The following is a 14,205-nucleotide window of genomic DNA, read 5'->3' as shown; positions in this document are numbered from 1 at the left end:
AGTGTGCAACAAAACCCCATATAACCTACAGTAAATCCAGTACTAGCATCTCCAGTGTGCAACAAAACCCCATATAACCTACATAAATGTACCAAGGGTCGCTTAGATGATGAATATAATTAAATGATTAATAATTCAGTGACGTAGCACTGTATGCACGTGCTTACCCCCCCCCCCCCCCCAACCCCTGTTTACAAATATGTCAAACCAAGATACGCCACTGAATATGAACACCATACTATATAAAATAAACCTATAGGTCATCATTTAGTATCACTATATAAAATAAACCTACAGGTCATCATTTAGTATCACTATATAAAATAAACCTACAGGTCATCATTTAGTATCACTATATAAAATAAACCTATAGGTCATCATTTAGTATCGCTATATAAAATAAACCTATAGGTCATCATTTAGTATCGCTATATAAAATAAACCTATAGGTCATCATTTAGTATCACCGTTTGTCTTCGCCAATAAAGATTTTTAAAATCTACAGATACACAAGTCCTAGTGGCGGATCCAGAGTTTACAAAATGGGGGGGGGGGGGGGAGGGGGGGGGGTCCATAAATTTCTTATAACAAAGCATTTTATTTATAGCAAATAAAAAAGAAAATATTAGATTATTGAAAAATGAAATGTTTTTCAGGCCGGGGATGCTGTACGATTAAAGACTCTCAATTTGTCATGAGTCGGGATTATTGTCTAGAACTATTAGCGTCTGCTCACGGTAATGAAAAGTGGTCATCTCAAAAGCTTACAGAAAGTAGAAACTGGCGTTTCAGGACGATTTGTGAAGGTGATCGGCGGGGAAATCACATATTATTTTGGAGAAACTACACAGGCAAATGTGCCTCACGTGAAATTCACATGGATTTGTGAAAATTTCTATGTGAAATTCACGTTAAAAGAGCATCAAATGTGAATTCACACGAAAAAAAAATCACGTGAAATTCACATAAAATTTACGTGAATTTCACGTGAAAGGTTCATGTGAATTTCACATGAACAGCATTTCACGTGAAATTCACGTGAGGCACATTTGCCTGTGTATTGGTTCTATATAATTAGGGGGGGGGGGATGTTATGTCCATAAAATCGTTACAGCTACCCACACTTCAGGTGCCCGAGTTTAAAACTCTATTCCAGTACTGTTTAAATTTCTAAATGTTCAAAAGTACTTTGGGTAGCAACTGAATGAATGACGGCACGAGAGCTGATGTAATGTGAATAAAGCTTAATCTTAACAGCTTCCGGTTAATTAGTTACCCTATGTGTCCTGGTCCGAATTCTGGCTGAATCTCACCCGATGCCCTCGATAGTGACTGACCAATGACCACACTGATGATGTATAGATTAGTAGCTATATAGTTGGGGCCAACTCAGCGTTTTCTATGTAACCCGCGTGAACTGCGGACTAACCCTTAAGGGGGTGTGTTGTACAAATGGGTTTACGGCACCGTATCTCTGTGTTTAATCTCTATCACCTACAATGCTACTTTACAGGTATTTAATGCTTTCAGACCCCATTTGAAGCGTGTAGATAATTTTGAGAAAAATGCAATTTTGGAAAAATTATTCAAAATGATCAAACACCATGGCTTTAGAGCCTGTCTCCAGCTGCAGTAGTATTACGTATTGGACGGACCATACAAGTGTACAATTATTTTCTAGTGTATTCATTCAAAATCACACCGACAATACTTATATAGACAATACAAGAGGCTCAGAACATTTTACATGCTAGATAGATATTTTTTTTTAATTCCTGGTTGGTGTAAAGTTCCAATTGCTCAATGTTCAAACGGAAGCAGAGAATACTGGTTTTGAATTTTGTTCAATATATTTCTAAATTAATTTCTTAAAAACTGGTCGCAATTAAACTTTGTCTTGAATATTTTATAAACAACATTAGATTTCATTACAATTCTATCTCTGTATATACTGGTCCCTAAAGGGTGTGACTTTTTGGTTACAAGTATACGTATACACAAAAGTAAAAGAACACGTAGTATGGTGTATGCCTGATCCACATTCTGCTACGCTACAACTGGGACCGGACATTCTGCTACGCTACAACAGGGACCGGACATTCTGCTACGCTACAACAGGGACCGGATATTCTGCTACGCTACAACAGGGTCCGGACATTCTGCTACGCTACAACAGAGGCCGGACATTCAGCTTTGTTACAACAGGGACCGAACTTTCCGCTCCGTTATGATAGGGACCGGACTTCCCGCTACGCTATGACAGGGACCGGATCTGGCACTATTGTAGCGTAGCGGAGAGTGGGCCAGGCATGTGTGAGAATATAAAACACGTCGATAATATCATTGTTTTCAAAACCCGATATTTCTCATGCCTAACGTAACACAGGTGATGTAATCAGGTGACACAATCTTGTCAATCTAGTGTAGCAGCTGACATTGGTAACGTAAAACAAATAATCTAATTATCCTTATTTACCCAACCAATGTTGTCTTACTTTAAATTATGAGCAAGGTCATGAGAATAAAAGTCCTCAATAATCAAATTATTTTACTTTCATTAAAGGACACATCGCATACTTTCAAAGTATACAAAATTATATGCATTTTGTCCTTCTGATGCTTATAGTACTTAGTTCTAATAGTTAGTTCACCGAAATATTGCGATAATTAGCCATATATACGGATTTAAATCTAACATTTAAAGTAGTTTTTTGCATGAAAAGAATTAATTTTGCTGAACCAATGAAAAGAGTTTAGAAACATGCATTGTGTCCTTTAACATTAAACATGAAAATGTCTTTTGGTGCCGGGTCTTATACCAAAATTAAGATCATGAACTTTCAACTTTGAAATAGACTAATTACTGCGTATGTATACACATTTCACATTTTAATCATTATCAAAATGTAATTAATTTGTTGACGGTCAAGTGACACAATGTCAACTTTAGCTTTAATTGTTGATATTTTTCTGATATAATAATGTGCACTCAAGGTTCATATGGTTAGATGTCTCTCATTGAAAATATTTACGCGTACTCACCACATTGTGGGCGTGGCATCACGGGACCTATCACGTGAGATTGTTGATTACAGAGTTACTATTGTGACTACTGTCTAAGAGTACATTGACCACACTGTGGTGTACGTAGATCTGAGTCCGTCAGTCTGCGGTTTCACTACGTCCACGATCTCTCGTTATACTGCATGCGGGAGTTCTGTGTGGACTGATGGAGATGATAGTTGTCTTAAGGAGGAATAACACACCAGTATAATATGGATGAAAAGTGGAAAATATGTTCATTTCACAATGATATTTTTTAATTGAAAAGTTTAATATTAACTTTATTTCGTCAAAAAATGCAGATTTTAGTAGAAAGTACTCTGACAAAACAAAATTATAACCCCTGCAGGACTTGAACCCACGCTCTGTACAGATTAGCAGTCGTCACGTTAACCGACTGGGCTATCCTGCTAAGCAATATCTATATATAGATTAGCAGTCGTCACGTTAACCGACTGGGCTACCCTGCTAGGCGATATCTATATATAGATTAGCAATCGTCACGTTAACTGAGTGAGCTACCCTGCTAGGCGATATCTATATATAGATTAGTAGTTGTCACGTTAACCGACGACTGGGCTACCCTGCTAAACAACATCTATATATAGATTAGTCGTCACGTTAACCGACTGAGCTACCCTGCAAGGCGATTAGATTTAAAAGGAAAATTAACGAACAGTACTAGTGATCCATCTCATAAATCCCATAAAGAATGTAAAATTAAAATTATTTTTTCATCTTATCGATATGAATAGGTTGACATTTTATATTGTAGTAATGTTATAATGCTTTGTATATCGGACTGGACAGGTCAGTGGTTAGATTACCAAACTAGTAATGCAGTGTGCTCGGGCTCGATACCCGATTGATCCAACGATTTTTGCTACAGTAACGTCCATTTATAATACAACTTATGTATTACATAAGAGCTGATTTTACATTTTTCACTTGCAATGATATACCCCAAACATTTTTTGCAGAAAAGTGATAGAATGTAAATGAAATGTCACGTGAAATATACTCGTGTTATTGAGGAACGTCATGTGTATGTCCTTAACCCCGTACATGACAGAGAAATCAGCGTGTTTCTTGTAAATTAGCAACATATGATCAATGTATTTTCTCTGTAGTTTTGGACTTATTTACCTATGATAAAATATATATTTCCTGTAAGGTTAGATTGTGAACTTTCTGAAAAGGACATTCAAAACGGGAAGCCAGTCATTATGACGATGTGGTACACCTCCTTAAGTTACAATTAGACACGTGGTAAAACTAGACACAGTGTTTAATTAGCTGTTACGAGACACGTGGTAAAACTAGACACAGTGTTTAATTAGCTGTTACGAGACACGTGGTAAAACTAGAGATAGTGTTTTATTTTTATGTTTACAGCCGTTACGGGGCACGTGGTAAAACTAGACATAGTGTTTTATTTTTATGTTTACATTTGATTTGACCCCCCCCCCTTTCATATAATTCTGAGATGTACCGTAAAAGTGGTTATTTATGCGTGGGGGAAATCTATACTTACGCGGTCATGTAATAAGCGCATAAATTTTCCCCACGTTTATAGCTATAAATATTTCATACAATATATATTATATTCAGTTACCTCGTACCCCCCCCCCCCCCCCCCCAGCGTAATGTTGGGCGTGGAAAAACGCGTACTTAACCCCCAGCGTTAATAACCACTTTTTTCAGTATAATTTTGTTCATTTCGTCATAGTTTTATGATCAAAACCTGACCTGGTTGATTTGTCATGATTTACGAATAGAAAAAAAAAAAGAATTTTACAATGATCTGAAGACAAGATGTTTTGGACAAAATTGCTACCTTCTTGTCCCCACTTCTCCGCTGAACAATATCATGTTTGTCTCGGGGCGGGCTGTTCGGTCCCCTTTCTGACTGTCGTTTGACGTACAATGAAATAATGACGGCAATAAATCGTAGTGGAGAGTACCACTAATTCCCCGAGAAGTTTTTTGAAAGAATACATGTAGGATTAATATATTGAGCATGAAGTACTCCGCAAACAACGATGAAGACGTCCCGCGTACTGGAGGGGGACCAAACGACAAACGATGAATTATACAATCAGGGAGTTTTTCGTGGGGTACTTTGAAGTTTGGTGCTAGCTGTTGTATCGCTAAAGTACAGCAAACATAGGCAGGTGGCAGCAAGCACTCGAAGTGTATTCATGACGATTTATAGATAGATTTTTGAAATCTCTAAGTCCTTCACCAAAGGCTAATTATCTATTTCATTTTACAAATTTGGATTCGAGTTACCTGTTCACCTTGAGTTAACTAGGTCGACAGGTCATTCAAAAATCTCTCTAATTGATAATTTTGCCAAAAGCTACGATTTTCCATTTCATGGTCCTATTTTTAGCCAGATACGTGTATAAATAGGACCGAGGTGGCTCGATCGCTCCCCTTCCATTTTTGTATTTCCGCCTGGGTAGATCGGGGAGGATGCCGGTCTTCAGAACATTGGTTTCCATGGTGATCCTCTGTCTCGCCTCGCATGCCTCAGCCGCAGGTGAGGTTTACTAGTCAGTTTTATACTTTGAATCTGTGAAGACCTTCTTTTCGCTTGAAATAATCTTAAGCAACTTTTCCTCACTAATTTCCATGTTTTCAATGCAGTTAATTTTACTTTGAAGTAGACTTACAATGAGAAATATTAATTTATCTTTGTTTGTTTGTTTCTACCATTATCATTTTTTAAAAACTAAAATTATATTTTTGTCTTTATCTTGTCGTGCAATAACTTGTAAATGATAACTTAAAATGTATTTCTTTTTACCATAAATGCTATAAAAGATATAATCCATGTGAAAAATAGAATATTATAGGAAAATCATGTTATTGATTACCATTGTCTTTCGAAATGAAAATAGCTATATAAATTTAAGAATTGAAAGTTGTTGATTTTTTATTTGAAAATATTAATTAAGTTCAGTATTGATGAGCATTTTGAAAGATTTGCTATTCATATTTTCAATTTAAAAAAAAAAAATCATATTTTAGTACTTAATATAAATCATAATTGTTATTCTTAAAATAATCCTTTTAATTTATGTGGCAACTTAGAGAATATTGAAATTGTATTGATTCATTCACTTGTTCATTACGATAATACGTACACACACACACACACACACACACACACACACACACACACACACACACACACACACACACACATATATATATATATATATATATATATATATATATATATATATATATACGTATATATATATATATATATATTCATTTATTGATGTTTGTGTTTGTATTAAAGTAAATATGTGAATTTGGGAAATTCTGCATATTCATGTACTAGACCTGGAAAATTTACATCATCCCAAACTCACTTAATTAAATCTCTATGTTGGTTCCAGACTCGCACCAACTTTTAAAACACGTGAACTTAATTTCAATATCATAGAACATTCTATACTCCTACGAATATGATTTCAAATTAAAAACTGCCATATATATGTATCTAATTTGCGCTACATGCTATATTTGAAAGAAACTATTTTGCACGGTGTGTATTTTTTTTTTTTTTTTTTTTTTATAGAATATTTGCTCTTTGGGGAGTGGTTGGAAAAAAACCCGATGATCTGAAATAAGTTTTTTCCCCTTTAAATCGATAAATTATTCTTGTGTGCTATGATATATATAGAAATGCGGCAATTGAAAACATTCATCTGAACTGAATTTATTTATCTCATCACAATTGTATATAGACATATAGTATTTTACAGAAAAAAGTGATGTTGTTTTAAGGCATGCATGAGTATGGAGATTGGTTGCATATTGTACTTTACGATTCGAGTAGTCATGTCGGGGAGCAGGTTTAGCTATTATTTTTTTCTTACAAAGGAACTCGAGTTTCTTAGAGAAGATTGCTCATTTGAATTCATATTTGTCTTTCAATGTGATAATATTTTTAAAACCGTATTTTTCATGCACATTTACTCTGGACAAAACTTAATTACTAGGAATAATTAAACGTCCATGAGTCACGTATAAAGCTATGCACTTTAACAAAAGATAAAACGATTCATTTCATATGCCAGTGAGCAACTGCCCCAAAGCAGGGACCGGGTACCAATGATATTTAGGACATTAAATTTAAATATTCACATTTCCAATGATTATGCCTTCGATATAAATACCATTTGTAATAATAGCCATTAATGCATGATAGTGAAGCAAATGTGAACAATGTGCGTATGAATCTTGATAAATATAGTTCGTCTTACGTGCTTGATGAAACATGCAGGTGTGAAGCGGCACAGTTCATGTTCTCGTGTATTTAAAAAAACAAAAACAAAAAAAACTATATTTATTTTTTTATACAGTTCGTCAAAACGGTTATTTTGTACATCCGAAGAAAGCATACGCATTTTCTTACTTTTTCACATTGAACAAAGCAGTTGTCTATTAAAGATGAAGTCAACAAACAGTGATCAATCTCATAACTCCTATACAGGTGAAGATAACGGACAGTGATCAATCTCATAACTTCTATAAAGGTGAAGATAACGAACAGTGATCAATCTCATAACTTCTATAAGCAATACAAAATAGAGAGTTGGCCAAACACGGTCCCCTGGTTATACCAGAGGTGGGATCAGGTGCCTAGGAGGAGTAAGCATCCCCTGTCGACCGGTCACACCCGCCGTGAGCCGTGAGCCCCACATCCTGATCAGGCAAACTGAGTTATCCGTAGTCAAAATCAGCGATATCTATATATAAGAAGTTCTGATTAATTTTGAGGAATGGTTTAGAAGAATGAGTAAATAGGTATTTTTGAAAGTTTGGCTTCATGTAAAATCCACCAATAAAACGGACTTGCACCTCCTATTCTGAAGTCAATGTGGACTCTATGATTTCTTTTTTAAATCTTGAATTGTATATTATATAAATACCACAAAAACCTTGTTTTATACACACACAGACATACAAGATGTCTTCTATATTATATAGGTACCACCTAAACCTTGTTATACACACACAGACATACAAGATGTCTTCTATATAGATACCACCTAAACCTTGTATGCAGGTTAAATTACTGTGGACCTTATTTGTTTCCTTCGCCTTGTATTTTTTCCATTGTTGTCGGATATTTATACACAAAACGTTTTTTCTGATGTATAACAATATATTGTAGATATATTTGGTTTTCAGGAATATCTAACGAAAGCAGTTGATTAGAAAACGATAAGTTGATTATTTCTAACGATCTGTTGAATGTGGAGGTTGAGAGACGTGGTGATATAAGACTATGTTTGTACGCTTCTTTTAATGACACGGAGGATGAATTAACCATTTCATTTTGACATGACCTTTCCTCCTCGGTATTAGAAAATCATGTATCAGGAGTTTTCATTATATAAAAACAAGTGCATTGTCATTTTAAGCTCTCAAAAAACTTAATGAATAATCAACCAGTCCGACGAGAAAACATTGCGAAATCACGTGACAGCAATTGTTATTCGTCATTTAATATTTATATGCCTGATTTACAATGTACCGCTCTGTTTGTTTATAATTCACACATTGATAAGACAGTCACCTTATAATATTTTTTTAAAAAAAAATCAAATTTGAACTCAATGAATTTGAACCGGATTTGTCAATTTACAGGAACATGGCTGTAGCAGTCTATGCTGGGTGTAAAACCGCGCTGTCTTTTCTTGCTGTTCAGCTGTTTTTCTCATTTAATCTCATATTCATTAATATTTGCAATCTTTGATTTATTTTTGTAATTAACCACCGTAATTGGATAGATTTATTCATCAACGTATGTTTATTTTTTTTAAGACCTTATGATAACACTATTTTTCTTACGGCATTGAGTCACGTGACTCCCAGAAAACCACCGACCACTGACTGGAAATACTTTCATAAGACCACCTCTAAAATTTCTTGCACAATAGTTTGTAATTACGATAGAAATTCTAGTACATATGTAATCGACAAGTAGCTCTTCCAAGTTAATGTTAAATTGATAGACCCAATTTGAAATGAAGCTTATTCAATTCTATTCATTCTAAGCATTCAGCATGGCTTCGTTTATTTCGGTCGACCTTTAAACCCCAGTCTTTCTTTACATTGTTTTTATTTCTTGACATTTCTCTGGTCTTCCCGCACATTTCCAATAGCGCGTGTCTTTTAGATGTAGATACTGTGACGTAATGCCCTCCGGGTTCTTAATCAGTGATCGGAATCCCTCGTCGTCCACTTCAGTGGTTTAGATATATAAGGATGGGGGTCCTGGTCTAGAGACTTCGACATTGGACGTGGAGGTTGTCACTATGTATCGATACCGGCATGACGCAGTGTTAATTGTTCTACTTCAGTCTCTCTGTGGAGTCTTTGATTTAACAACGGCAAGTGCCGGTAAGAATATTGAATGAGAGAGTATATTTCACAAATCTATGTTAACTTTTTCTGAATTGAAATAAATATATTTTCTTCTTACCAAATAATGATAACAATACCAGGACATGTGTATCCTATCAGGTGTTTGACCGCCTTTCTAAAGACTATATCCATTTTTCAATTAATGAAATTCAACTCCATCTGCCGAAATCAGCAGCTAGCTTGATTTTTTTTTTATAGTAATGCCATTAGATGATTCATTTCCATAATAGTGCCATTCCTGTATACACCGGTCTCTTAATTTTGTTTATTAATTATATCAACTATATACCTTACAGGTAAATTATATTTAGCCCTGCAACCCCCCCCCCCCCCCCCCCAATGAAATCCAATGGCTGCTGTTTAAAAAAAATCGATATTGAAAATTTATTCAATAAGAAATCTCGCGAAGTTAATTCATCTGCTATTTTCTATATAGACACCTCAATTATATATTTTTTCTTAAAATCATTAGCGACAATCTTTGGTTAGTACGTTAAATAAACATATATTTTTTGAAAGATGAACGGGTTTTTTTTTTTCTTACGGAAAAGGCTCGTATAACCTAAGCCCGCTGGCCGCTGCCCAATCTGATTGATTTATTGAATAAATGAATATAATGCTTACCTTAAATAAAACGCTTATTTACGACGACACCCCCACCCCCCATTTGTTCTGCGCGAGATACAGGCCCGGGATGAGTTTTACGTGTGTTGCTCTCAATGGAAATTGAATGTTAATGAAGAGAAAACAAAGATATTAGTGTTCCTAAGGCGCCTTAAGCCTAGATTTTTTTTTATTTTTTATTATAGGAATAATGTTGTTGAAAGTGTGAATGAATTCAACTGTTTGGGTATTGTATTTTCTAGAACATCTAGTCGATCTAGCACAGAAAGCAATGTACGACATTATCAGAAAAATCTGACAATTCAATTTATCATTAGAACACCCGTTTGATTTGTTTGATAAAGTAGTAATGGTAGTAGTCTAGTACTACATTGTGCTCTGTGACTGTGAAATTTGGGGGTATGAAAAGTTAGATGTTATCAAAAGACTACATTCAAAATTTCTTAAATATATTTTATGTATGAAAAGTAGTGCGCCATCAATTATGGTCTATGGTGAATCGGGTCGTTGTCCTCTCTCTTACTATATATTCAAGAATGATTTCGTACTGGGCAAAATGTTTTAAGGCCAAGAAAATAAAACTGTGTTTACTGTATGTAGATATTTATTTTAACAGATAGCCTACATGCACAATAATGAAAGTATGAACTCGTGAGTTGTTTTTATAAGAAATATTTTACGTTCCTGTGGGTTTTCTAATATTTGGACAGGACAGTGCTCTGTAATGTTTAGATGTGAAATGTATTACTACTGTAGTTAAATAAAGACTAACAGGCAGGTTTATACAGAAGTGGACAAATGATACGAATAATTCGCCAAAGGGCCAAATCTGTAAAAAAAAAAAAAAAAAAAAAAAAAATAAAAAAAAAAAAAAAAAGCAATAATAATAATAATAATTAAGCTAAACATTGCCTTCGAAAAATACTTAATATTCTTTCGAAAAAGATTCGAAAACCCCATGTCAAATTCAGAACATCAAACCACCATTTGCCCTTGGAAGTAGGTAGGTGGTATGGAATTTCAGCAATTGATAGAAAATGCACACTGTAATACTGGTAAATTAGCCGAAGAATACCACTTTATCTTGCAATGTAAATCTCTATCCACTTTATCTTACAATGTAAATCTTTACCACTTTATCTTACAATGTAAATAACTATCCACTTTATCTTACAATGTAAATCTCTATATACTTTATCTTACAATGTAAATCTCTATCCACTTTATCTTACAATGTAAATCTCTATCACTTTATCTTACAATGTAAATCCCTATCCACTTTATCTTACAATGTAAATAACTATCCACTTTATCTTACAATGTAAATCCCTATCCACTTTATCTTACAATGTAAATAACTATCCACTTTATCTTGCAATGTAAATCTCTATCCACTTTATCTTACAATGTAAATCTCTATCCACTTTATCTTACAATGTAAATCTCTATCCACTTTATCTTACAATGTAAATAACTATCCACTTTATCTTACAATGTAAATCTCTATCCACTTTATCTTACAATGTAAATCTCTATCCACTTTATCTTACAATGTAAATAACTATCCACTTTATCTTACAATGTAAATAACTATCCACTTTATCTTACAATGTAAATAACTATCCACTTTATCTTACAATGTAAATCCTTATCTACTCTACTGAAAAAAAAAGTTTGACACGTAGATACTGTCATGTGCCAGAAATGGAGGGAATTAATGAGAACCTCAAACTTTAAAATATAAAAAAAAACCTATGCATATTCGTTTCTAAAATCCGCTTCTATTTTGTGCTAATGAACATATATATATGTGCATAAATTAGTTCTATAGTTGTATCCTTGGCAATATTATTTAAATACTATACTATTTACGTTGGGGGTTAAGTGCACGTTTTTCACGTCATACGCTACGCGTGGAGGAAAATACGCGGCTATAATTATCAATCATTTATAACTATTCACGTGGGGGACGCGCTTATTACATGACCGCGTAATGAGTGTAAAGTTTCCCCTGTATATTACAAAGAGTTATTTATCCGAGTTTATTTTCCCCTCTATGTTAATAAAAATTCAACGGAAAAGAAAAAAAGAACAAAATACTATTATTACGTCTGTGACAAGACTGGGAATTCGTTTCTGTTGAACCGCTGCGCTCTGGTTTATGTTTAAAGTCAGTATACAAACAGGGAATCCCAGAGTTACGGAACCTTGCTGGGAGATCACTCTGAGACAATTTCAATTTTTCATGTATGTACATCAATATTACCGACAAAAAAATTAAACCGTGATCTCTTTGAAACAATTTATCACATGGGTTAGAAAATTTGATTGTTGTAAACATTACATGTAATAACTAGTACTAGTATAGGGACATAATGTAATAATTTGATAATTTACTTGATCAAAATTGCATGAGGACTCAAGGCGGGTGTGGCCGGTCAACAGGGGATGTTAACCCCTCTTAGACACATTTTCCCCACTTCTGGTGTGTCCAGGGGTCTGTTTTGCCATACTTTTAATTTTGTATTCTTTATTGGAGTTATGAGATTGATCACTGTTTGTTATCTTCACTTGTACATACAAAACAAAGTCATCATCTAAATCGTCGGTAAAACAGAATAATTGTCTACCAGAATATCCATCCATGTCATATTTATAGTTATAAAGAAAGTATAGAACATTGAAAAGTCAGATTTCTTAGATCCGCGCTGTATACTCTGCGCATTGTAACGATTGTGAGCATATCTTTAAGAAATTCCCTTTTTACATTCCAATGTTACGATTGAAAAAAGAAGAAAAGATGACAACCCATTCAAATTCAGCATTCTTTATTTATCATTACTTAACACATATTTCTATGAATTGTAAATCACTTACCATTTTTAGCCTATTCTAAAAGACCTTGATTTCTGCAGACAAAGTAAAAGCATAAAAGATTTCTTATTTCTGATGAGTGAATCTCCTATTTATTTAGATTGCGTGTTAATATACATATCTAATGAAGAAATTAACCGAGCTTCACAGTCTACTTAAACCGCGAGGTGACCTATATCATAGATTATGTAACACTTGTTAATTAACGGCCTCAGCGGTTCTGCATGCTAGTTTTCCGGAGATGCACGTGTTCTTATTCTGAGAACAAGGTCGCTGCTAAAACTCTAAAAATACAAAATGTCTTCGTATTTATAGAAAATATTATTACAATAACATCGAATTTGTTCCGTATATTCAGATTAAGAACAAACAAGGTTAATTAGTAATTAACACAGGGCAATGTATCAAATTAGTGAAGTACATTCATATTGTACGTCCACACAAGGTAAATTTCTCCCTCGGCAGGTGAGAGTACTGTGTCGGACAAACCTTAACGAGTCCCCAGAAAACCTGGCTATCTCGCGATCACACTGGACGGAATCTGATACATCTCGTTTCTGACGAAGATAGGATCATTTATCGTTACGTCATATCGCTCACATCGTCCCCGGCAACACCTGTTAAAGCCTGTCATTGTACATCTTACTTCACAACTATACAGGTCGCCTCTGGACCCAGATTTTCCTCCAGCATTCCTTTTGTTTTCTGTGTAATTAACGATTTCTTAATTACCATTGTTACACTTTATTTATTTATCAACTGCAAGAAAAAAGGAAAAAAACCCTTTGAATTATGCAGCATTGAAAAGGCATGTGCTCTCACTGCTCTGCATCTTTTAAAACTTTCAGCAGATAAATATTTAAAGTACAGACCATATTTATAGACATACTGGATATAAAAAAAATATAACAATAAATTCGGACCGATTTAATTATGTTTTATTTTTATCAGACTTGCTGTGTCTATGATAAATTTAACTTGCAACTTTAACATTTAAATTTAAATTAAACTACTCTAATTAAATGTTATACTTCTCTCATAAATCCCACTCATATGAGAATCTAAATTGCTTGATTAGTAAATTTGTCAGGCTTGATGTGAACAAGTTTACAATGCCCTCAATCTAATTCTACCTGCATCTTTTAAGAATTTATTTTTTTGATCTTTCTCATTGGTATTCGTGGAGGGTTA

The sequence above is a fragment of the Ostrea edulis genome, chromosome 1 (genome assembly GCF_947568905.1).
Source record: "Ostrea edulis chromosome 1, xbOstEdul1.1, whole genome shotgun sequence".
Classification (NCBI taxonomy): Eukaryota; Metazoa; Mollusca; class Bivalvia; order Ostreida; family Ostreidae; genus Ostrea; species Ostrea edulis.
Note: the sequence above shows the minus strand (reverse complement) of the source record.